Here is a 24,508-nt window from a genome sequence, read left to right as displayed (position 1 = left end):
CCCAGGCCACTATAGTTGGAAGCGGAGGCGGTGGATGGGCGAGATGGCATACCGGTGGCCGCTGCCACCTGGGCATACGCCCTAGGGGCTGGGGGAGGGGCACCCGCAGAGCTGGTGGAGGGAGCAGCGGGAAGGATTGTTGCGGCCGGTGGCAGGGCCGCAGCAGTGGAGGCAGCCCCTGCCATGGAGGGCCCAGTCTTTTTAGCGGGGCTCTTTCCTTTTTTCTTGCCCTGGCCTTTCCTGCCGGTTGGGGCAGCTCCCCCATAATTGGAGGGAGCTAGGGACGTGGCAGCAGCGGAGGTCACCCCGTCGCCTGCCGCTGCCAATGCCGCAGTGGTGGCAGGTGGCTCGGCAGCGGAGGTTGAGGTAGAGGCTAAGGGGACAGGCGAGGGAGGGGTGGCGGGGCCTACTTGGGGGGGCTCGCCCACCGTGTCCCCCTCCATATTGAACAGGGAGGGAGGGAAAAACACACTGGAGAAAAAAAAAAAGGGGGGGGGGATGGCTAAAGGAAAGGCAGGTCAACCACTCCTCCCCGCTAGGCTGCAGGCAGGGGAGGAGGGCACCGAAACACAGGGAGATGCGGGAATATCAAGGGCTTAGGGGGAACAATCACCGACACCGGCTCCTCTAGTTACACTAAGGTAGGGAAGGTCACAATAACAGAAAGGGGTGCAGTGATTAACCAAAATGTGACGGGGGGCACAAGCGCACGGGAGGGGGCATGGGCACACGAGGGGAAAGGTCAATCAGGGGAAGGAGGGCGCAAGGGAGTAACGAGGCTGGGAATGGGGCAGAGGAACCAAGGGGCTAACCACAGGGCTGGGGTGGGACAACGAAACCAAACTACAGAGGGAAAGGGGCGGGGCAGGCAAACAAACTGAAGCTGGGGAAGGGCAAAAGCCTACAGAGGGCAAAGGGGGTAGGCAGCAAAGGGCAAAGCTGGGAGGCCTGTTGCAAAAGGGGAAGGGGTCAGTCCAGGGGGGCAGGTGCGCCCACGAGCGCTTGCGAAAAGTCAATGTACGGGCCGCCTGCCCGCCGCTGCAGGCCCAAACGCTGTCAGTATGGCGTGGCAGGCCAGGAAAGCAGCCGAGTCCCAGAGGCAGGAGCGGAGGCAGATGGAAAATGGGCTGTGGGGTTGGTGGTGGAGGGGGCACCGGTGGTGGTGGGGGTTTGGGGGGGGGGACACACAGATGGACCAGGGGGCAGGCTCCACGCCACACCCCCTGTGTCCCCACAAACACAGTCTAGACCCCCACCACTAGAGCACAGTTTGAAAATTACTCAGTCCAAAACAGCCCCCTCCACAGTGGTCTCCAGAGTCTCAAGCGCTCCCCCAGCAGCCGATGGACCGCGCAGTCCTCTTCCTCCACCTCCAGGCTCTAGCAGCTCTCCAGGACACGCACAGCACCGGCGGCAGCAGCAGCAGCAGTAGTAGTAGCTCCGACAACCCTGGCAGCCAAGCAGGAAGGACCCCCCCACAGGTGGTAGTGCTGATGGTGAAGGTGGGGGGTCTTAGCTTCTCCCTCCAAAGATGGTGAGGAGGGGGGGCTGACCGGCAAGGCCCCCCCACCCCTGACTCAGCAGCAGTGGTAGCAGCAGTAGCAGCAGCAGTCTAAGGAGAGAGCTCTAGCCAGCAGCAGCAACAGCAGCCCAGGGAGTAAGGGAGAGCTCCAACTAGCAGGGCAGGTGGAGAGGAGAAGGAGAAGGAGGGAGTGCTCCAGCCAGGAGGGCAGTCACAGAGGACCCTGAGCACGCTCTGTAGCGGGGTGGACACCCGCTCCTGCCCTGAGGGGTTGGAAAAGCCCTGCAGAGGGCAGGGGCTGTGTAAAGGGGCAAAACCCCGGCTGATTGGGGAAGTGGCTGCAGCTGGGGCCACGCCCCAAACTGAGCCACTCAGCCTTATAAGAAGGCCAGGGTAGCCAGAGCAGGCAGTCTCCCTCTGACAGGAGAGAGAGACAGGCCTGGCTGCAGGAAGCTCAGTGGGGACCTAGAGTAAGGCAGGGCTGGGGAAAGGCTTTAGAGGGCTGGGAAGCCCAGGCTGCAGGGCCTGGTCCCAGGTCTGCATAGGTATTGGGGTTGCAGAGGGGCAACCTGAGGGTGGGTAAAGGCAGCCAGTCCAAACCCCTTGTTGCCGGTGATGATTGGCTGATAGACTGCCGTATGCCCCAGGGCACCAGGGGCTAGATGGTGACTGGCAGTAGCCACAACTGAGGTGACATTGGGATGGGGGTGGGGGTTCCCCTGGGAGGGGAGACCCAGAGAAAGAGTGGGGTACTGCCAGGGGGTAGCACCTAAGCCAAGGGCACTGGGGTCTGGGAGGGATACGGGAGCCAATGACAGGCAGATCACTGGCTTGCAGAGGGTGCTCCAGAAACTGGTGAGCTAATTCCCGGTACGACCAGCAGGAGGCGACGCAAGGGTGAGTCCATGCCTCATTACAAGTAGCCAATCAGTTGTTTTAATTGTCATATTTGAATTCAGCACATCAAAATACATAATAAATAGCACATTTTATCTCTGAAGCAGATGAATTCTCAAAAATTGTAGACCAGTGATATCTCTAATGATGGGGATTCCACAACCTCCCTTGGAAGCCTATTCCAGAGTTTAATTTAGTTAGAGAGTTTTCCTAATATCTAAGCTGAAAATTGAGCTCATTATTTCTTGTTCTACCTTCAGTAGACCTATAAAACAGTTGATCACCATGCTCTTTATCACAGCCCTTTACATATTTGAAGACTGTTATTAGGTCCCCCCCTCCCCCTCAGTCTTCTTTCCAAAAGACTAAACATGCCCAGGTACCTTCGCCTTTCCTCCCAGGTCAGGTTTTCTAAACGTTTGATTCTTTTTTGAAGCTCTCCTGTGGAGTCTCTCCAATTTGGCCACATCCTTCTTTCAGTGTGGCACCCAGAATTGGACACAGCACTCCAGATGTGGCCTCGCTAGTGCTGGGCAGAGCAGGACAATTACCTCCCATGTCTTACATACGATCCTTGTGTTAATACACTGCAGAGTTATATTAACCTTTTCTTACAACTGCATCATATTGTTGACTCATATTCAGTTTATAATCCACTATAGCCCCTAGATCCTTTTCAGCAGTACAACCACCTAGCCAGTTATTCTCCATTTTACAGTTGGGCATTTAATTTTGCCTTCTTAAGTGAAGTACTTTATTGAATTCCATTATATTTTTTAAGAGCAATTCTTCATTTTAGCAAGGTCCTTTTATATTCTAATCCCATCCTCCAAAGTGCTTGCAGCCCTTCTCAGCTTGGTGTCAAATTATATAAGCACAGAGACATTTTACTGCTAGAACAAAGTTGCTCTAGTTACCATAAAGTAAAGCAATGTAGCCCTATAGTGGGGCTACAGTTCTACTGCGGAAAAGGTGCGTATTAGAGATGGTGAAACATTTTCTGATGAAACATGTTTGGAAACAGCATTACTGGGGATGCAAAGTACCTTGTGATCTGGGGAAATCCAAACAGGAGACTTTGATCACCCAGAAACAGATAGATTTTATTATAACTGGGGGAATCAAATTGTGGTGAAAACACAAAACTAACAAGTGCACATTTGTCGTGGTGGAAGGGGTGGGGACCTGCTATTGTCCTTCTGATTGGAAATCCATTTTTTTTAAATGAAAGGAGATTAAAAAATAAAAACATTAATCCCTATTGAATGTTAAATCCACACATGAGTGATTGGGACACAGTGGTCAGAGCAACTGTTTGTGTTTCTACACGCTCACATGGACAGATCAATATTTATTTTCTACCACTGTTACTAATCCATTCCATTTCTTGTTTTTAAGAGAAGCGGGTTCTCTCACAGATTGATTTATAACCCCTATCTCATTGCTCCATGGTACTATTTTCATGGCATACAAATGGAAAAGAGATAAAACAAAATTCTCTTGCTGGAAGGTTGCAATGTAACGCTACTTCTTAGAATTCAGAACAATAACACAAACGAACTCCAAAACAGATAGAGACAAAGCAGGCTGCTCCCTAAAACAAAGAGGCTCAACTCACTCCACCTTACTTTAGGCTTTTTCTCTGAAGACTGACTGCCAACAACACAGCTTGCACTTTTCCCTAAGAGCCCCATAACCTGCAAGAGGGATCAGGATACCCCTTTCAGACTTGAAGTGTTAGTTTGTATTTTAACACAGTTTTCCATGTACCACACATGGCAGCCAGATTTCCAGTCTTCTTATTATAATGCAGAACTAAAGGAAAACACCAAGGGGTGTCTACGCTGGGCCCCCTGCACTGTATGCCCCTTCTATACTGCTCATTGCTTCACTGTCAGCACCTCACCTACACAGCCCTCCCCCTTCTCTTCCACACTGGTATCTATACAGCTCTGAAGGCACCACTCTCCCTAGAGTGGCTACTTCCTAGCTCTGCCCTTTTCCATCCCCTCAACACCTGGGACTTATTCCCTCCAAAAAAAGCCTTTATGTAACCCCACCTGGGAACACTACAGCACCCAGATCTCCGTTCCAATGCCACTCTACAACAGGTTCTCCTATTCCCAAGCCCAGGGGAAATAAGGAGGTTTCCATGTTTTCAGAGGATGTCCCCTCCCTCCCAGTAAACCCACCGAGCCCATCCCCTTCAGCACCTCCTATCCCCCCTCTCTCTTCTATGCCTGGGCAGGAAATGGCACAGACCTAGTCCTTATGCAAACTGCTCCCATCACTGTCTGATCTCCCAATTCTAATGCCTGGCTTCTATTTCCCTCTTCAGAAAGATCCCCCCACACACCCACACCCACACACACTTCAAAGCCCCGGCTCCCCAATATATTCCCCAAACAAGGGCTCAGGTCAGTTTGGTGCCCCCCATATCCCTTCTGTGTGCCTCTGAGTCCCCCCAGTCCCACCCCACAAGTCCCAGTTACCCATCACCCCCCCATGTAACTCTAGCCCCTCTAATTTCCACACCATGTGCCTCTCATTCCCCTGATCCCACCACATATCCCTTTCCTCTTCATCACACCCCCTCCTTCTTCTCCTTCAACCCACCTCATGTTCCTCTAACTCCCAAACCCCAAATCTCCCCTGCCTCACACCTCAAGAGTGTTTTCAAGGGGCCCCAATGGCTTCTCCCTCCCTTCTCTCTGCAGGCTACTTGGCTGCCCCCATCTCCTCTCTTCAGCAGGCTCCCAAGGGGGGGGCACTACCCTCCCAATCCACACAGAGATTGATGGATCTTCAGGGGGAGGGACAGGGACCAACCCTACATGAAGACTGAGCTCTGCTGGAGTCCGCTCTGCTGACTAGCTGGGATCTCATTCGACTATGGTCATGTTCAGTTCCCGGCTTTGTCATGGCAAAGACTGTCAAAGTCATTTTAAATGGACTTCTTGTGCCCTTGCTCTCTATGACACACAAAGACTACAGGAAAACCACACAGGCCCCGCTGCATTCCACACAACTGTGTATTATTGGGTATGAACATACTAGGCCTGACTTCCCATGGAGACTTCTGCTCCAACAATTTTGATGGCTACATGAGTAGGAAACACGGAAGCCGACTGGAGGGATCCCAATAGGTTAAAAGGATAATATTCAATTCTTATACACCACATGATGCCCCCACCCACATACATATATTCATGACTCACGGTATCCTCAATATTATGAAGGTTATTCTGTGATTTTTCAAGGATTGGAGACATCTCTTTAATGGGATGGATGCATAAAAATAGGAAAAATAAAAAAAATAAACTACGAATATTAATCAATACTGTATGAACAAGGTGCGCAAGTAATACACACACACATAGAGTTTGGTCCCAAGTTATTAGTATTTTTAATAGTGTCATCTATGTCCAGGGATGATCAAGAATCCTTTGCAGAACTTAGGGCTAAGTCGTTAAAACATGTCTAATTGCAGATGCTGTATCTGTGGCTCACAGAGGAGTTAGATTGAGTAACAGCAACAGTTGCTAGCGGAGCTAACCACAAACTCTCACTCACTTGTGAAGTAACTTCACCTTTTATCAGTTTCTTCTATAGTGTTTGCTTTATACCTAGAAGTCCATAGCAGATAGACAAGATCAAGCTAGGACTTGATGTGGCAGCATAATGTACATTTTAGAAACAATATAGAAAATTAAAATCTATCTAGAGGTGTCTGCAGGTGTCTGCAGTTTGAGGAAGATTCATTAACCAGCTAATCTGAGAGTACTGAGTACTGAGAGCATATTGGAGAAAGTTGTGTATTTTAAAGGAGTTGGCTGAGAAGCTGGCTGGACTATTAATGTTGGTTTTCAATAAGTCTTGAACACTGGGGAAGTTGCAGAAGACTGGTAGACAGCTATTGTTGTGCCAGTACTTAAAATGGGTGAACAGGAAGCCCTGGGTTATTATAGGCTTATCAGTCTGACATCAATCGCAAGAAAGATAATGGAATAGTTGATATAGACAGGATTAATACAGAATTGAAGGCAGGTAACAGAATTAATGCCAATCAGCATGGGTTTATGGAAAAGAATCCTGTCAAACTAACTTAATATATATTTTTATGAGACTACCAGTATGGGTCATGAAGATAATATTGTTGATACAATAGACTTATTGTTAACTTGGTACCACATGACATTTGGATTAAAAATATATATATATATAAAACTAACATGGCATACATTAAATGGATTAAAAGCTGGCTAACTGATAGGTCTCAAAGTGTAATTGTAAACAAGGAATCATCATTGATGGGGTATATGTCTCATGCAGTCTGGTAGGGACTGGTGAATTTTAAAGAGAAATATATCTCTATATATCTATATTTATATTTATTTATATATATAGATATATAGATAGATATAGATTTAGATATAGATAATAGCTCATCATACTGCAACATAAAGTCATTTCACTCACTAATAATACTGGTAACATTAATGGCACAGAAAAAGAAAACAGCTCTCCTCTCTGTACCCTTTACTGGTTATTCTCTACACTTCATCTGCTACTAAGAAGGATGGCTACCTATGTTATGAGATCTCTTCAGAAATGCCAGTCGAAGGGTTCATCAGGTGAAATGGCCAAATAGCACTTATAAGATTTCAATGGGCTTCAGTTTACAGGTTTTCACTTTCCATTGGTTTCACAACATATCAACAGAGCTTATCAGCTTTCTTTTTACAAACAAATCCCATGCTATACTATATAAATAATCACTGATAAAGAGAATGAGAAGTGACGGGGCTACAGCTACAGCCAGGGAAACTGAAGAAAATTTCCAAACTTCTGTAATGGAGTCAGTGCTCACTTGGAGGCCAAGTAGGATCAATGAGGTAGAACAACTGTACCCCTGATAACGGTTAGTTTTTCACCAAGTGAAGCTGTGAGTATTAAGGGCTAGACACTTAGGGTATGTCTACACTACAAGAGCTACAGCAGCATAGCTGACCTCTAAGGCTGAAATTTGATCCCCTAATCCAAATGTGACTTCAGAGGGAATGTCTACACAGCAACTAGACACTCGTGGCTGGCCTCAGGGTGTGGGGCTGTTTCACTGCTGCGTAGATGTCTGGACTGGGGCTACAGCCTGGGCTCTAGGACTCTGTGAGGTGGGACGGTCCCAAAGCTTGGGCTGCAGCCGGACCCAGAAGTCTACACAGCAATGAAACCACCACAACCCGAACCCCACGAGCCTGAGTCAGCTGCCATGGGACAGCCCCAGTTTTCCCTTTTTTACGATGTAGACATGCTCATAGAGCATCTGCAATATTATTTTATTATTAAAAATTCTTAGCACTGGGGCAACTCTGCTCCCACCGTATGATCAGGTAAAACACAGCACCCCTTGAACAGAGTTAAGGGCCTTTTGTTTTAAGTCTTTATGATAAGGGGACCAGCTGCCTGAATCATGAAACTTTATCCCTAAATAAGTCAAAGCAGAGACTTGTTCTACAGGGTGGCCTCCGATCTTCCGCTCAATGTGCGGATGCTTCTTCCCAGAAATCGTGACTTGGTCTCACTATAAATGAGAACCAGGTCTTGGAAGTTTAAATAAGAGGAAAATTGAGATAATAGCCAGAAGATGCCTCATGGAGTTTGCGATAAAACAACCATGTCATCAGAATATAGTAACAGTGAGATAAGTCTACCTTTAATGTGTGGTGGAGAAAATTAATTTTCCTTTATAACATCCACTGTATCATTGATATATAAATTAATAACAAGAGGTGCTAGAAGGCATCCCTGGTGTTCTTCCCAAGCCACTGGGAAAACATTCTCCATTGCCTTTACCCGACCCACAGCACTCTGGTGCAGAGTCTCCAAAATGTTCAGAAATCTTAGATCGATACCCATCCTTCTTAATTTTGCCCAAAGATTGTCTAGATCAATAGAATCAAATACCATCTTTAAAACTCGAATAGTAGCATACAGTTCATACCCCTAACCACAGTATATTTATAAATCATAGAGGAGAAATTAAAGCCATTATCAATTCTGGCTCTATCTGTTTTTATCTAACTTCTCTGCGTGAATGGCAAGAACATAGCAGGGAAATTATAGGTGTGAGGTGGCAGTCAGGGTGATGTGCCTGCTCCTTGTGTCCCCCCTTGGAAGAGAAACATCCAGTGCCCCTTGACCTTTCTCTGTGGAGAAAGTAGCAGGTGAGAAGACCAGCACCTTCCAACAACAGAGAGACAGTTGAAATAGAGGCACTGACTGGGAGATGAGAGGGACAGCTCACTGCCCTGTCACAGCTCCCTGTTGCTCTATGGATGTCCTCCTCCCCGTGGATTTTCATTCTCCATTCACTCCCCTCAACTTTTCTATTTGGTGCTTCCAAACGGGAGGAAATGGTGGGAAAGAGGAAGAAGGGGAATAGGAGGGGGTCTGCGAAGGGATCTGTGAAGCTTTGTGCAGGGGGTTGTATTTTGTAGGCTCTGAACCCTGGTTAGAATGAATCCCCCAGGGAACTTGGAGGTGTCATACAGCTCTATAGAACCCTTAGAAATGTTCTTACATTTCCCTGGCTGCAGTTTAAGCCCAATCACTTCTTGTTCTCTCTGTCCTGAAAGAATGAGACTAATCCTGAGAGGTGCTTGGCACCTGCAAAGGCCACTGGCTTCCCCTTCTTTGATGCATCAACATTTTATGTCTCTACTTTAGATAGTTATCGTTAAGGCTGATGCTTGTTATGAGAGAAAAAAGAAAGGGAAACCTCATGGTTTTCTACCATCTCTAAATATAAAATTCCTCAATTTAGATACACAGCAAAAATTCCATGGATTCCTGGCACGCAGTATTTATAATGTTATTCACTTTATTTCTCATAAATCTCTCTTAAAAAGGATTTTTAACCTCTTTGGAATGGGTTTAATGCACGAAATTAGTAAATTTCCTTAAATACAAGTAAAATATTGATTAAATACTGTACAAAACAATATGCACATGCCCTGCTTTAAATGCTTCCAAGGTATAGTTGTGTTCTTAAATTCTTCTCTGCGAAAGGACCCTCATTTCAATTTAATAGGAGGCTTTCCATTTTTTCAGAGAGCTTTCGATCAGGCAGTAGATATTTGCTAGTTGTAAATACTCATATTGTAACTTCCACAAGGCAGGAACTTGATTACTGTGTTTCCCTGAAATTCTCCAGGTATTTTTATGACGCTGTATAAATTATAATTATGATGATAATTATAAATAGATTGCAGCACAAATTTAGTAAGTAATTTAGAGTCCTGTGGCACCTTTAAGACTAACAGATGTATTGGAGCATAAGCTTTCGTGGGTGAATGTCAAATGCATCCACGAAGTGGGCATTCACCCACGAAAGCTTATGCTCCAATACATCTGTTAGTCTTAAAGGTGCCACAGGACTCTCTGTTGCTTTTTACAGATCCAGACTAACACGGCTACCCCTCTGATACTTGTATAAATTATAATTATGATGATAATTATAAACAGATTGCAGCACAAATTTAGTAAATGTGACATGCTTCAAAAAAGATTTCAACAGATTAGCATTTCACAATCCCTGGTAGCCCATAAATAGAGACTCTCCATCTCCTCTTTATCTCGCAGTGTCTTCTCTCCAGCAACAGTGAGCTCCCAGTCAAACTTCAGCCATGAAGATTCTCTACCTGCTCTTTGCTGTCTTTTTCCTGGTGCTGCAAAGCTCTCCAGGTAAGATCTTAATGAAATGAAGGGAGAATATAGAAGGACAATGGTGAGTCTGTATTAAGATTTCTAAAAATTGTGTATCATAATTTTTTCAGCTTTTTTTTCAAAAGAGTTGCATGGTTTTAAGCAGATACTTCACATTTCACTGGAGAATAGTCCTGCAGTGAGAAAGGTGTCTTTAATGTTCCTATTTAGATCCAGTCAGATTGGCTGAACTATGACCTATAATACTATCACCAACGTTCTACCTAATGGAGTCCTACAGGGATTGGTTCTTGCCACGACACTAGTTAAACTTTTTATAAAGGACCTGAAAAAAAACCCATACAATCATCACCTATAAAGTTAGCAGGTGACAAAAATTAAGGGACAGGGCACTCATAGAGAGGGATTTGGATCACTTGGTAAACTGGGAACAAGTTAACAATCATACAGCTAAACCTAATTGTATGGATCTAGGAACAAAGAAGGTTGGACACAGTTATAGGATGAGGGACTCCATCCTGGGAAGCAGTGACACTGAAAAAAAATTTGGGGGTTGTGGATTGGTAATCAGCTGAAAGTTTCTAAAGTGGTTAATACATAACTTGGATGCAGAAATAGGGTATTTGAGTAGGATTAAAGAGATTATTTTACCTCTCTATTTCGCACCTCCAGATGTGACCACATATTGAGTACTTTTTCCAGTTCTGGTGTCCACACTTCAGGAAGAATGTTGATCAGTTGCATAGGGTTCAGGGAAAAGCCACAGGAATGATGAAAGGATTAGAAAACATGCCTTATAGTGATTGAATTTTCTGAGTCTATTTATCTTAACAAAGAGAATGTTAAGGGGTGACTTGATCACAATTTCTAAGTACATGTATGATGAAAAATATTTAATAATGGGCTCTTCAAACAAGAAAATAAAGGTATTTTGTGATCTAGTGCTTGGAAGTTGAAGCTAAACAAATTCAGTCTGGAAACGAGATGTAAATTGTTAACAGTGAAAGTAATTAACAATTGGAACAATTTACCAATGTATTCTCCATCCTGGACAGTTTTTAAATCAAGAAATATTTGGGCGGGGGTTCAGTCTATATGGTTTTATAAAAACTTGATAAGTCAATATAATGTAACTGAGACAGTTTTAGAGAAAATACGGTAATAAGTGATATGCCTCATGCAAAAGGTCTCTTGTAAGGTATCATTACAAAGCTTATAATCTACTGAGTGTGATCATCTGATTTGTATAAATGTACCACTCTTGTATCTAAAACTAGAAATATAAAATGTAACTCTGAGGGCCTATTGTAATTGTGTAAAGTGTGGACCATTAATGATGGTTTGGAATCTTGATGACTCCCATTGTCTGCAGATGGCTGTATTTACCTGTGAGTCTTCCTGTATATGTGTGTGCTGGCAAGTGAGTAATGAAGTCTTGCAGTGACATGTGATCATGTCACCTGAACTGGAATCCATCTTTAACCTGGTGCTTTTCCAGTGAGGGGGGGTGGAAACCCAGAGAGACAGAGTTCCCGCCTTATGCAAAAGATATATAAAGGGGGGGAAGAGAAGAGAGAGGGAGGGAAGCCATCATGAAGAATCCCCTAGCTATCACCTGAGCTGCAACAAGAGCTGCACCAGGGGAAAGAATTGTGCCCAGGCCTGGAAGGTGTCCAGTCTGAGAAAAACTTACTGAAGCATCTCTGAGGGTGAGATTATCTGTATTCAGTTTGATTAGGCATAGATTTGCGCATTTTATTTTATTTTGCTTGTGACTTACTTTGTTCTGTCTGTTACTACTTTGAACCACTTAAATCCTACTGTCTGTATTTAATAAAATCACTTTTTATTTAGTAATTTACTCAGAGTATGTATTAATACCTGGGGGAGCAAACAACTGTGCATATCTCTCTATCAGTGTTATAGAGGGCGAACAATTTATGAGTTTGCCCTGCATAAGCTTTATGCAGGGTAAAACGGATTTATCTGGGTTTAGACCCCATTGGGAGTTGGGCATCTGAGTGCTAAAGACAAGCACGCTACTGCGAGCTGTTTTCAGGTAAACTTGCAGCTTTGGGACAAGTGATTCAGACCCTGGGTCTGTGTCTGGAGCCAGACGGGAGTGTCTGGCTCAGCAAGACAGGGTGCTGGAGTCCTGAGTTGGCAGGGAAAACAGAAGCAGGGGTAGTCTTTGCACATCGGGTGGCAGCTCCCAAGGGGGTTTCTGTGATCCAACCCGTCACAGATACCCTCTAAGAAATATTTTGGGGTAGTCCCTTAAGACTACTTGATAACAAAGGTACTTCAGTACCAGGCAAAATGGTTGAAACTATAGTAAAAAACAGAATTATCAGACACATAGATGAATACGATGAGCTGGGGAAGAGCCAACATGGTTTTTGCAAAGGAAAATCATGACTCACCAATCTACTAGAATTCTTTGAGGGGGTAAACAAACGTGGACAAGGGTGATCCAGTGGATATAGTGTAATTAGACTTTCAGAAAGCCTTTGACAAGGTCCCTCACCAAAAGCTCTGAGGCAAAATAAGCATTCCTGGGATAAGGGGGATTGTGCTCTCATGGATTGGTAACTGGCTAAAAGATAGGAAACAAAGGGTAGGAATAAATGGTCAGTTTTCAGAATGGAGAGAGGTAAATAGTGGTGTCCCCCATGAGTCAATACTGGGACCAGTACTGTTCAAAATATTCATAAGTGATCAGGAAAAAGGGGTAAACAGTAGATGATACAAAATTACTCAAAGACAGTGAAGTCCAAAGCAGAGTGTGAAGAGTTACAAAGGAATCTCATAAATCTGGGTGACTGGGCAACAAAATGGCAAACGAAATTCAATGTTGATAAATGCAAAGTAATGCACTTTGGAAAACATAATCCCAACTATACGTCTAAAAAGATTGGGTCTAAATTAGCTTTTACCACTCAAAAAAGAGATCTTGGAATCATTGTGGAGAGTTCCCTGAAAACATCTGTTCAACGCACAGCGGCACTAACAGAAACTACTAAAAGAATGTTAGGAACCATTAGGAAAGGGATAGGTAATAAGACCGAAAATATCATGATGCCTCTTAATAAATCCATGGTGATTAAATGTTGTGTGCAGATGCTGAATGTTGTGTGCAGATGTGGTTGCCCCCATCTCAAAAAAGATGTATTAGTATTGGAAAAGTTACAAACAATGGCAACTAAAATGATTCGGGGTATGGAACAGCTTCCATATAAGGGGAGATTAAAAAGACTGGACATTTTCAGCTTGTGTCCTCTTCCTCTGGCCTAACCCAATGAAAATACCCTTTGTTCTATGGGATTCAAGTGTTTGGATTGAAAAGTTTGGGAACCTTCACTTGAGATAACAGGCTCTGTGCATATCCTTTTCCTTTGATGAAATGACAGACTTTCTATGAGCTTGTATTGCCCAGGAGGGTACTGATCAGTACAAGTTGCACATTTCTGGGGGACGAGGCTGGCACTGGGAATTGGCTGGTGTTGCTCTGCAGGATACTTCAGGAGTGTCTTGCTGGAAATTTCCCTCTAATTCAGTTGGGAGTGACTTTCCATGCTAAGGGCTGTGCATGAGCAGGACCAGAAGTGGTTGCTTTGACAGCGGAGCAGTGTAGGAGGCACTGCAGGTTGGGGACCTGAGGGAATACGGCTGTTCAGTGGTCCAGATTCTACCCTGGGGAATGTCACAGTGGATACTTTAAAAAAAGGAGAGCTAAAATCTAGTTTAAAATAGTCTAATATTAATATCCTAAAGGACATTTGGGCCACATGATCATAAGGACCAGCCTGTCTGGAATGTCTAAGCTTGGCAATTGGTCATTGAGTCAGTATTGCCAAGTGCTGAGTCTTCACAAGAATGTCTGTGCCGAGTTTCACTGACAATCAGGCGTTCTGACTGCAGGGACTTGTTTAAACCCTTCTCTTTCCAAAAGTACCAGCCACCCAACCCAGTGCTGAGCTGGTTTAACCCTGCTCAGCCAATCAGCATTTAGATACTGCCTAGTACATCAGTGTTTGGAATCAGAAAGAGTCAAAACCACGGCAGCAAAACCACTGCCCCACTCTTAGAAGTTGGTGGTGCAGACAGCTGCCTGCTTTCCATCCTGTACAGGTGAGGGGCTGGGAAGGACTCCCATGCTCAGTGCCACAGTTCGGAAGCCTGCAGTCAGGAAGCCAGCAGATCTCCTGAATTAACTCACTCTGCTCATTTCTTAGGAGCAGCCTTTGACTGGGCACGGGCACAGGAAGATAATTGGGTTGACTTGGCCTTGTCTCAGTGAATTGGAAATTCAGCTAATGGGAAATGCCCGTCATGCTGCAATCACAGCCCTTGTTTACACTTATATGTGAATGAAAATGAAGACACTTTTTCTTTATGCAGGATTCACCCTGGTCATCAATAACCCCGGTGCTTGTCGTTATGCTCGGGGTTTCTGCCGCCATACATGTTCCTCCTATTTCAAACCAATCGGAAGTTGTGGTTTTGCGAAGAGTTGCTGCAGAAGGACATGGGTAAGTTCAGGATGGCACAAGGGAGACATTACTGTATAAACAGAATATTTGTGTCTCTAATTTCTATAGCTGCTGTTTAGTGACCTTGGAGCCTCAGAGCACATGGCACAACCCTGACATGGGAAAAAGGAAAATTCTGTGCTGCCTGATTCTGGACTATCTGGGGTTTCCATGTTAGAGTGAGAGTAATCGTATAGCTGCTTTACTCAAGCTGCCTATGGTTTATCCACAACCCAGAGCAGCCCAGAGTCTCCACAGTGCTCAGTGCTATGTGTGAGCCATGTATTGCTCATGTATTACAGTTACTCTCCACCACCCAATTTGAAGCCCTTCTGGCTTGTCAACATGGCATCCTACAGAGAATGTCTGTGGCCAGTCTGGCGTCTGTTTACATCATTGTTTCATTTAGGAATATGGAAAACAACAGGGAAGGACTAAAGTATATTTCCCAGGCGAGAGTATGGGGGATGCGTCTCCTTTGTATCATTGTGCAGCACTTATAAGATCAAAATGGCTGCTCTTTACAACAGTAATGCTTAATTTACCAAAAAGAAACATGTACAAGTATTGAGCTATGTTTAAGGGTGTGTGTGTTGTATCCCAGTATAAAATGATCAAATCTGTCACAGAAAAATTAGAATAACCAGCAACACGGCTTCTGATTGACACTTATACTTTTAAGCCTTTCAAAAATGTTATGTCACCCTTTCAGTCATTGACAGAAGGATCCTAATTTCAATAACTACCCGAGGACACATTGAAGCATGGAATTTTCATGGTAGCGTTCACCATAATGGAAGCTGCCAGTCTCATTCCATTATAATGCCTGCTTCTTACATACTTGTCCTTTTCTGGAAAGGTCTCCCTTGTGGATATCATTTCTGAATTTGAAAGGCCTCCTGTCCTTGGATTGAGGGGAGTTGGTAGGACCTGTTGTGAGTCTCTCTGGCAAGAAAGAGAGCAGGGAGGCTGAGTGGACAAAAAGAAATGGCTTAAAAATGAAGCCTGTAAAAGCAAACTGAGATAAGCTTAGAGACGAGCTGAGCAGAGGAGAATTGGGAGCCCTACGTGGAACCAGCCGAGGGGAAGAAATGGTCACTCAGACCCCGAGAAAGCATCTCTAGCCCAGAGGGTTTTGTGTTTTTATTTTTAAAGTTATTTTGCCCCATGTCGGGGAGATTTTGGTTCAGTGTGGGCGGGGGGGGGGTTAGGGAGGGCGCTAATCCACCAACCCAACAGGAGAAACGGAGACACTGGCCAAGTCTGATGATGAGAAGGTAAGCTGCACCCACACAGTATGGATATAATCATGATTTTCCCATTCCACTCAAAAATAGAAGAATAATTAAACTCAAGTTGTGACCTGGACCTCACTGCACAGTCCATCCAGAATGACACAGTGTGAAAAACTGGAAATGAAAACAGTGATGAACATTTGAGGATTTCAGACAACCAGGTGCTTTGCAGCATTCTTGGACCTGTGTTAAAGAACATCTGGGTCCAGATGCTGCAAACATGAGGATCCATGTTGAGGATAAAATTGCTCCTGTGGGTTTTTGTGGGAAAGAGGCACTTTTGAGCACACGTGTGAAGGCTGCCATGCCTTCTGGGACCAGTACTCTGTGGTTTGAACCAGAACCCTCCAGAGCTAAATGCTCAAGTGCCTTTAGGTTGAACAAAAGTTCCAGTCTCTAGATGGAGCCTGTAACCGACTCACAGCCTCAACCGAGAGTAATTCATAACACACACTGACCAGTGGGTCACGCATGTATATTATCAGGTATGCTCACTCAGCAATACAATTCAATAAGCACTAGTGCCTTTAAAGATTGATGCTACTTTCAGTCTTTATGGTAGCTCACTACATACTCGGTGCCTTTGCATTTCTCCTCTTAGAATTCCAGAGCAATTACAAACCTTAGTGACTTCAGTGCTAGCATTGCTCAGAATTTCTTTTTACTGGTTTAAACATAAAGAAGAACAGGAATACTTGTGGCACCTTAGAGACTAACAAATTTATTAGAGCATAAGCTTTCGTGGACTACAGCCCACTTCTTCGGATGCATAGAGAATGGATATGGATCCGAAGAAGTGGGCTGTAGTCCACGAAAGCTTATGCTCTAATAGATTTGTTAGTCTCTAAGGTGCCACAAGTACTCCTGTTCTTCTTTTTGCGGATACAGACTAACACGGCTGTTACTCTGAAACCTGGTTTAAACATGTTTCCTACCGTTAAGTTAACTTGGTCTCATTGCTTGTCTGTAGCCAATTCTATTTGTGTTCTTATTGTTAACTGCTGGATCTCCCCTTAGTCTTGTACAAGGTGCCCAGCATGCTCAAATTAATGTCACAGCAGGGACAGGACTGAGAGAGGAAGTTGGCGGGGGGTGAGAGGTTTTCCCAGACAGTTTGGGCTTGTTCTCTACACCCAAACGGCTACAGTGGCACAGCAACACCGCTGCAGCTGAGCCAAAGCGCTTCAGTGAAGACGTTACCTGCCCCGACGGGAGGGGTTCTCTCATCTGTGTAGGCGCTGCAGCTCCCCGAGAGGTGGTAGGTGCGTCAATGGGAGAATGCACCTATCAACCTAGCGCTGTCTTCACCAGGGGTTAGGTCGGTTTCATTATGTCACTCAGGGGTGTGTATTTTACACCAACCAAATTTCTTAGTGTAGACCAAGCCTAAATTACCATAGAGGCAGTTTTGAGGCAGGAGAAGTGAAGATAGGAGCTCTGTGCTAACAACTGCACTGCAACACACATGGCTGCTTCACTGACTATGTACAAAAAGAACAGGAGTACTTGTGGCACCTTAGAGACTAACAAATTTATTTCGGCATAAGCTTACGTGGGGTACAGCTCACTTCTTCCGATGCATAGAATGGAACACACAGACAGAAGATATTTATACATACAGAGAACATGAAAAGGTGGAAGTACCCATACGAACCGTAAGAGGCCAATCAGTTAAGATGAGCTATCAGCAGTAGGGAGAAAAAAACCCTTTGAAGTGATAATCGAATCCACCTTTTCATGCTCTCTGTATGTATAAATATCTTCTGTCTGTGTGTTCCATTCTATGCATCTAAAGAAGTGAGCTGTAGCCCATGAAAGCTTATGCTGAAATAAATGTGTTAGTCTCTAAGGTGCCACAAGTACTCCTGTTCTTTTTGCGGATACAGACTAACACGGCTGCTACTCTGAAACCTGAATATGTACAGAGATTATCATCAGATAGGGAAGTATCATCTGAAGGGTCAAGCTATTAGGCTTACATGAGCTGGAAGACAGAATAGTCCAGGCATTCTTTAAGAATAACAAAAAGAAGAACAGGAGGACTTGTGGCACCTTAGAGACTAACAAATTTGTTAGTCTCTAAGGTGCCACAAGTCCTCCTGTTCTTCTTTTTGCGGATACAGACTAACACGGCTGCTACTCTGAAACTTTTAAGAATAACTTATTTATCCTCTAATTAAATATTTATTGTTTTAGTTTTAGCTGTGAACAAAAGTGTGTTTGAATGGAAAACTAAACACGGACATGAGACACATTGTTCTACATCTTACATATTTTTGGTTTTATTTTTCTATATATCATAGAGATAGTCAATATTTTTAAAATTCACAATTTTGATTAATTCCCTCAATGGAATTTCAAATTTCAACTTTTTTTAAAAGTTTGATGAACATTTCTATGATATTGTACATCATATTTCTAGCTGTTTTTTATACTTACCGGTAATTTGCCGGGGTTCTTTTTTTAATCACCCAGAGACTTTATTTATTTATTTATTTTGGTTGTCACATAAACTGTGTAGAATGTTAATAGGAAGGAGTTTTGTAAGGAAATGAGAATGTGACTCCTTTACTGGAGAGTTAGGGGCAGAGGGAGGGGAGAGCCATGTGCAGACGTCCAGCATATTTACTTCTGAAGCCAGCCAGTACACATGTTTAAATATAATAGATAGACTGAATCTGTTCTACAACCTTAAATAAGAGGAAGTTGGCTTTTAGCTCATACTGTAGAAGCTCATTCATTAAACTCCAGAGGCTCCAGTTTCAATCCCGACCGATGTCAAGCAAGGTCTGTTGGAGTTACAGCTGCTCACACTATTAAAAGATGGGGAAGTTCCTGCTCTACCTTGACTTTGAAATGTAAAGTTATATTGTCCTTTTTTTAATGGCTATAAACATAGAATGTGAGAGTTTCTTCCCTTTTTGCAATAGAGAGAGTGAGTGATGGCAGCAGAGATTGTCAATGCAGGATCTCTCGGAATCTGGCAGATGATGCTTGCTTCTAAAATCCTTGGATGCTTTTCATCTGGGCTGCAAAGAATCTCACAAGCTGGAAAAAATCCACAAGGGAGCCCTTCTCTCCCCCCGGCAATAGCTTGTTCTTCTCCTTTTAATAAAAGTAGCTGCTGGTTGTGGTGTATTGCAAACAAGCCTGTGAGTATTTTGATTCCACACAGGGGCTGTTTTGCTATTTCTTTTCCATAAAAATCTCTTCCTTCTGTTATTTTAACTACATATAAATAAAATAAACGGTCACTGCCATATGTAAAATCCACCCAGGGGTGTTCCTAGACCAGGGGACATACATATTTATACGTTTCAGTGAGCTCACATGGATAAATCATGACCTTTTCCTTGGTCCTTTGACAAAGCCATTTGGTTTGTGTTGTTGTCAGAGGAGTGGGGTTCAGTCCCCGTTTGGCTGCACAGTATGTAACGCCCACATCTATGCTCCACGGCCTGTTGACCCTCTCTCTGCTCCCCTCGCCTCCCAAACCTCCCCATCATGAGGTCCCTTCTCTTGTGCTTGAGTGTCCAGACCTTGCCCTGTGCAGCAGGCTCCCATGCAATAGCCCGAAGGGTATTACAAATCCCAAAGACCCAGGCTTATAGAAACCTGAGCAAATTTGCAAGTGAGGGTATAACTGAGGCAGCCACATGGGGTCCTGCCATGGAGAGGGAGAAACAATGGAGCTCACAGCTGCTTTGCTTATCTTTGCAGCAGCAAAATATTGTTACCCCGGGGCACCATTTAGGAAAGGCCTTCCCCCAACCCCGGCTAGTTTTGTACCAGATTTGTGTGAAGTGTGCAGCAGAAAGGAAGATGCTGCCCTTCCTCTCCCCACCCTCTCTGCCCTTCTCTGCTGTTGTTTGCAGCCATGCTGCCCTGACCCCCACTATGGGGCCACCGCTGGCGTCGCTCCTCACCTGATGATATGCTACATAGAATGGGCTGGGGGCTGGTCTCGGGGTGTTCCCTGCCGCCTTCTTATTGCGGAAGTGGGTGGGCAGCGCACGCACCTCACCCCAGCCACTGATCCGCAGAGCTGCCCCCACTGTGCCAACTAGGGACTGAGGGTATGGCTGGGCCCTCAGTAGCAGCACCTCCTTGGACACAGCCTCTCCCTGCATCCTGAGTTACACCCCTGTCGACCCCTATATACCTCCTGCCTGCTCCTTGAGCTACACCCTTCCAGGAACACAGCCCCTAGCAACCTCCTACCTGGCCCCTGAAGTACACCCCCACCTGGAACCCGAGCTACCTCCATGCCTGCACACAGCCGCTAATTACCCCCTGCCTACATCCTCAGCAGTTTTTAAACTTTTAGAGCTGACCTCCCCCCCGCTATATTTTTTGGTTGTGGGCCCACCACCTTATATACAAAATCTAGAGTTTTCAGGTGCCTAAGTAGCCCCAGGAATCACGATTAATATTCCGCACACCACAGTTTGTAATGGTGCCCCTGAAATTACTTCAATCTTTTCTCCACAAACCAGCTCCTTCTCTCAGTGCCCTTTCCTCCTGCCCTGAGCCCACGTCTTCCTCACAGCCCTTATGGTGAACGTTTCAGGGACCAGACCTAGAGGGACTTGTCTTTATTGGGAAAAGTCATTGTGTGAGAAAAGGGATTAATGTATGACCAGGGAAGAGCACAGGACTAGGACATAGGAAACCTGGATTCTGTGCCTATCTCTAACCTGTTGGGTGACCCATAGGCCTGCCCCAAGAGGAGTTTGACCAATTAGGGCAAGTCCTGGGGCAGAGAGTGACACGTAACCTGGAGCAAGAGGTGGCATGTGACCCTCTCTAAAAGTTCCTCCCACTCATTTCTAAATAAATATTATTTCTGTTTTTGAAGCATTACTGATTGTGGGCCTATTATTGATCAGAGGCCTGTATCCATGTCCTTTCAAGGAACAGCAAGGCTAACTTGTTCTGGGGAGCCCTCTATATATCAGAGACAAGCACCATGATAATATCTTGGAAATTCCTAGAGGAATACGTCCCTCGGCCCGCGCCGCTTCCAGCAGCTCCCATTGGCCTGGAGCAGCAAACCGCGGCCACTGGGAGCCGTGATTAGCTGAACCTGTGGATGTGGCAGGTAAACAAACCAGACCGGCCCACCTTGGGCTTTCCCTACACAAGCAGCATCCCAAGTTTTAAAAACTGGTCAAAAGGTAAACCATTGTTACGGTGATGGAAGGAAAACACACAGTGATAGCCACAGGTAGGAGTATGGGGCTTTTGTAATTGTCAAGCATGGTACATAATGTCAGCAGCATTTTTATTTAAAAATGTCATGCTGCTTCTAGGAAAGAACATGCAGTTCAGGCTGTGTCCGTATGAGACAAATAACTCTCTGTGGTAATTCTCCAGGTACAAGGTGAGCCAATGTTCACCCAGTTGGTTTTGTTGTCCACCTGATACAGACAGTGCCGGGGCCACCCGTACTTTCTTTTAAAAATGGGTTACTGACATAATCCGCAGGTTATAACCTTTGATTGCATCACCCATTAAGCAGAGGGCATCATTACTGTTTATCAGTTTTATTTTCACATCCATACTTGTCAAGGCTGATTCCCCGCTCTGGCACTTCGAGTGCAGAAGGTGGGGGCCATCAAGGATTCTAAAAATTAATACTGGCCACTCTAGGCTTGTATTAAACTCCAAGGTTACAGCTTTTCTCTGACCTTGGCTTGGTAAATGCTGCCGCCACCCAAATGCAAAAACCCCTTGGACCCAGGAAGGAACACTTGGGAATTCCTCCCTGTGGGGTACTATCAAGCCCTTTCACCCCCCTCTCTGGGGAAGAGCTGAGAAAGAAAACAAAGGAAATTAGCTGTTGCTACTAGCTAATCTACAACATGCACAAACCTCTTCGGACACCAAAAATCGAATCCTGTTCTTAAAAAAGTTAAATAATATTAAAAACAAAAAAGGAAGAAAATACATTTGGAATTTAGGCTTTTGCAAGATTTTAAAAGAGCAATTCCAAAAATTAAGCACCCAAAATAACTTTCTTGGGGGTTCATCTTAAAGGTTATAAGCAAACGAAAGCATCTGAGGTTAGCACAGAGGAGTCTACAAGCCTTAAAAAATAAAGAGAAATAAACCTAATCGCGTCTTTCTAAACATTCCTAAATTACTTACATATTTGGGGGGTTCAAATCAGTAATTCTAGGTACAATCTGATGATTTCTCAGACCTGGCTTAAAGCGTAGTCATAGCCCTGACTTTGCTCTGCGCCACCCCCCACTCGGAGAACAACCACAGACACCAAGGGAATGCTTCCTTCCCAATTTTAAAAAGTTCTAGTCTTCCCATTGTGTCTTTTGGTCAGGTGCCCTTTTCTTTACCTGGGGGACTTTTTTAACCTTTTACAGGTAAAGCAAGCAGAGAACAGCTACCAAGAGGGATTTTACAGCTAACTGGATGGCTGGATGTCCATAAATGGGAGCTATCCCCACCCCTTCATTTATCACAATACTGTTCAACAGAAGTTTTTCTTGAAAAATAGGTTGCTATGTAGATGACCCAGCAGCTGTGTCTTCCTGTTCTGGGTCATCAGGTTTACCTGTCTTGCAAACACTTAATTCTCACCGTCCAGCTCCATTACTTCATCTTGTCCGGGAATGTCTTTGTATCACAGGCCTGCAGAAAACAGGGTAGTAAGTGTGTTGACTCTGTAATTTAGCACTGATTCGATAAAGACCCTGTAAGGGTAACAGTCATTGCTTTGGATTACATGGTGGCTCCCAAAGTAACGTTCTACTGACTGCAGATAGAGGCCACAGAAAAATTCACCATGAGGCCCTCAGCCCCCCTGCTAAGATTTTTAAAAGAAGATGGAACCATATCGCAACAAAGGTACAGTAGCATGTTGTTTAAATACATATCATCTACGCCATTCCCTGCTATAAGAAAATCAAGGGGAGCAGCATTCAGAATGGCTGTAGATGCTTTTCTTGATGCTGGTCTCTGTAGGAGCTTTTTGGAACAAGTGGAGTTGCTTTTAGTGCACTCTTCAGCCCACAATGAACTAAAGCCATGGTGATTAAAATCTCTCTCTCTTTTAGCATGTGGAAAGTACATCACAGGGGCTCTGTGATATCCAGGAAGGGCATATCCAGCCTCACATTGTAATAGTTTCTGTAGTTGGGGATGGGGGTCGTCTCCTTAATAGTTTAGGGTCACCGTAGTATTTTGCTTTTTAAAATCCCTGATGTTTCCGGGAGCGCAAGTGCAGCTTGATGGCCACCTTCTCAAAGCAAAATGAGACGTGTCTGTGCTGGTGTGTCTGTAGTTCAGTGGTGAGGGTGTCAATATGATGTTTACTGACAGGGACATAACGATCTTTATCATATGTGATGGTGAGAAACCTGTTGTTACTTACTCAGATGGGGATGCAGATAAACCAGGGTATGGAAAAGTCCCCCACAAACAGTTGTTCTACAATGTCTGTGTATAGACACAAGAATTTGAATTCCCCCACACACCGGTTATGTTTGCTGACAAGGTCACTTTTTGACACCACAATTGGGGACCAAACCCAAAATATTAGCTAGCTCCTTTCATAAGCAACATTAGAGGATTTAATTCTATATATTCTTCATTTGTAATTTGATCTAGTTTCTACTTTTGGTGTGAGTCTTTTTTGAATTTCAAGTACTTGGAAATCTCCTGGTTAAGCCAGGGTGTTCTCTTAGCACACTTCTGTCTTTCCTGTGCATTGCAATATTTGCTCTTGCATCCTTGATAATGTCAGGCCAATGGTGGTGAGAAATTAATATCTTCCACTGGGTCACATGACAAAATTCAGAAATGGGGGCTGTAAACAGAATGTCTCATCACAGACCTAACTAAGTAAAGGCTGCCTCTTTCCATGATTGTGCTGGTTCCTACTCCCAGGCGGACATTCCATACGGAGGAGCAGCTGTCTTCGGCCACCTTGGTCTAATGGTTAGCATACAGCACTCACAGCCATGGGTAAGTAAATGTATATAAAAATGTATATAGATTACGCCTCCCCAACCCTTCCCTTAATGAGGAGATGGTAATCTCCCCCTTCCCCAGATGTACAGAACTTCTCAACCCCCACACTGAACAGAGCAAATTGGCATTAGGAGGAAATGGAGGTTGGGGGCTGGACAGGTTGGACAGTGGGAAGTGCTCGACTCCTGTCTGATGAGGCAGGGAGGGCTTGATAGTTGGGGCGGCGGGAGTCAGGGGCTCGTCACATCCATGTGGGAAGGGAGGAGTCAGGTGAGTTTTGAGGCTGTAGGTATGTCAGTTGGAAATCAGGTAAGCGATGTCTTGTCTTCACTGGTGAACAGGGTGACCAGATAGCAAGTGTGAAAAATTGGGGTGGGGTGGGGTGGGGGGTAATAGGTGCCTATATAAGAAAAAGCCCCGAATATCAGGACTGTCTGCATAAAATAGGTGCGTCTATGCATTTACAGTCTTCTCCTGAGATCTATTCCCCGAGTTCATCACTACGTGCCACGGGGGAGTTCATTCCCACCCTCCTCACAGTAGGT

The 24,508-nt window shown here is 44.7% G+C and overlaps 1 long non-coding RNA gene across 1 annotated transcript; it reads left to right on the top strand.

Annotated features, from left to right (window-relative positions):
* Positions 1-1,947: 1,947 nt before the first annotated feature.
* On the top strand, positions 1,948-19,131 carry LOC135982149 (uncharacterized). The gene is made up of 4 exons (XR_010599336.1): positions 1,948-2,419; positions 10,061-10,162; positions 14,546-14,676; positions 18,902-19,131. It is a non-coding gene; the product is annotated as an uncharacterized LOC135982149 (long non-coding RNA).
* Positions 19,132-24,508: the final 5,377 nt, after the last annotated feature.

This window comes from Chrysemys picta, chromosome 3, assembly GCF_011386835.1.
Source record: "Chrysemys picta bellii isolate R12L10 chromosome 3, ASM1138683v2, whole genome shotgun sequence".
Taxonomy (NCBI): Eukaryota; Metazoa; Chordata; order Testudines; family Emydidae; genus Chrysemys; species Chrysemys picta.
Note: the sequence above shows the minus strand (reverse complement) of the source record. Positions and strands in the feature narration are given on the sequence as shown.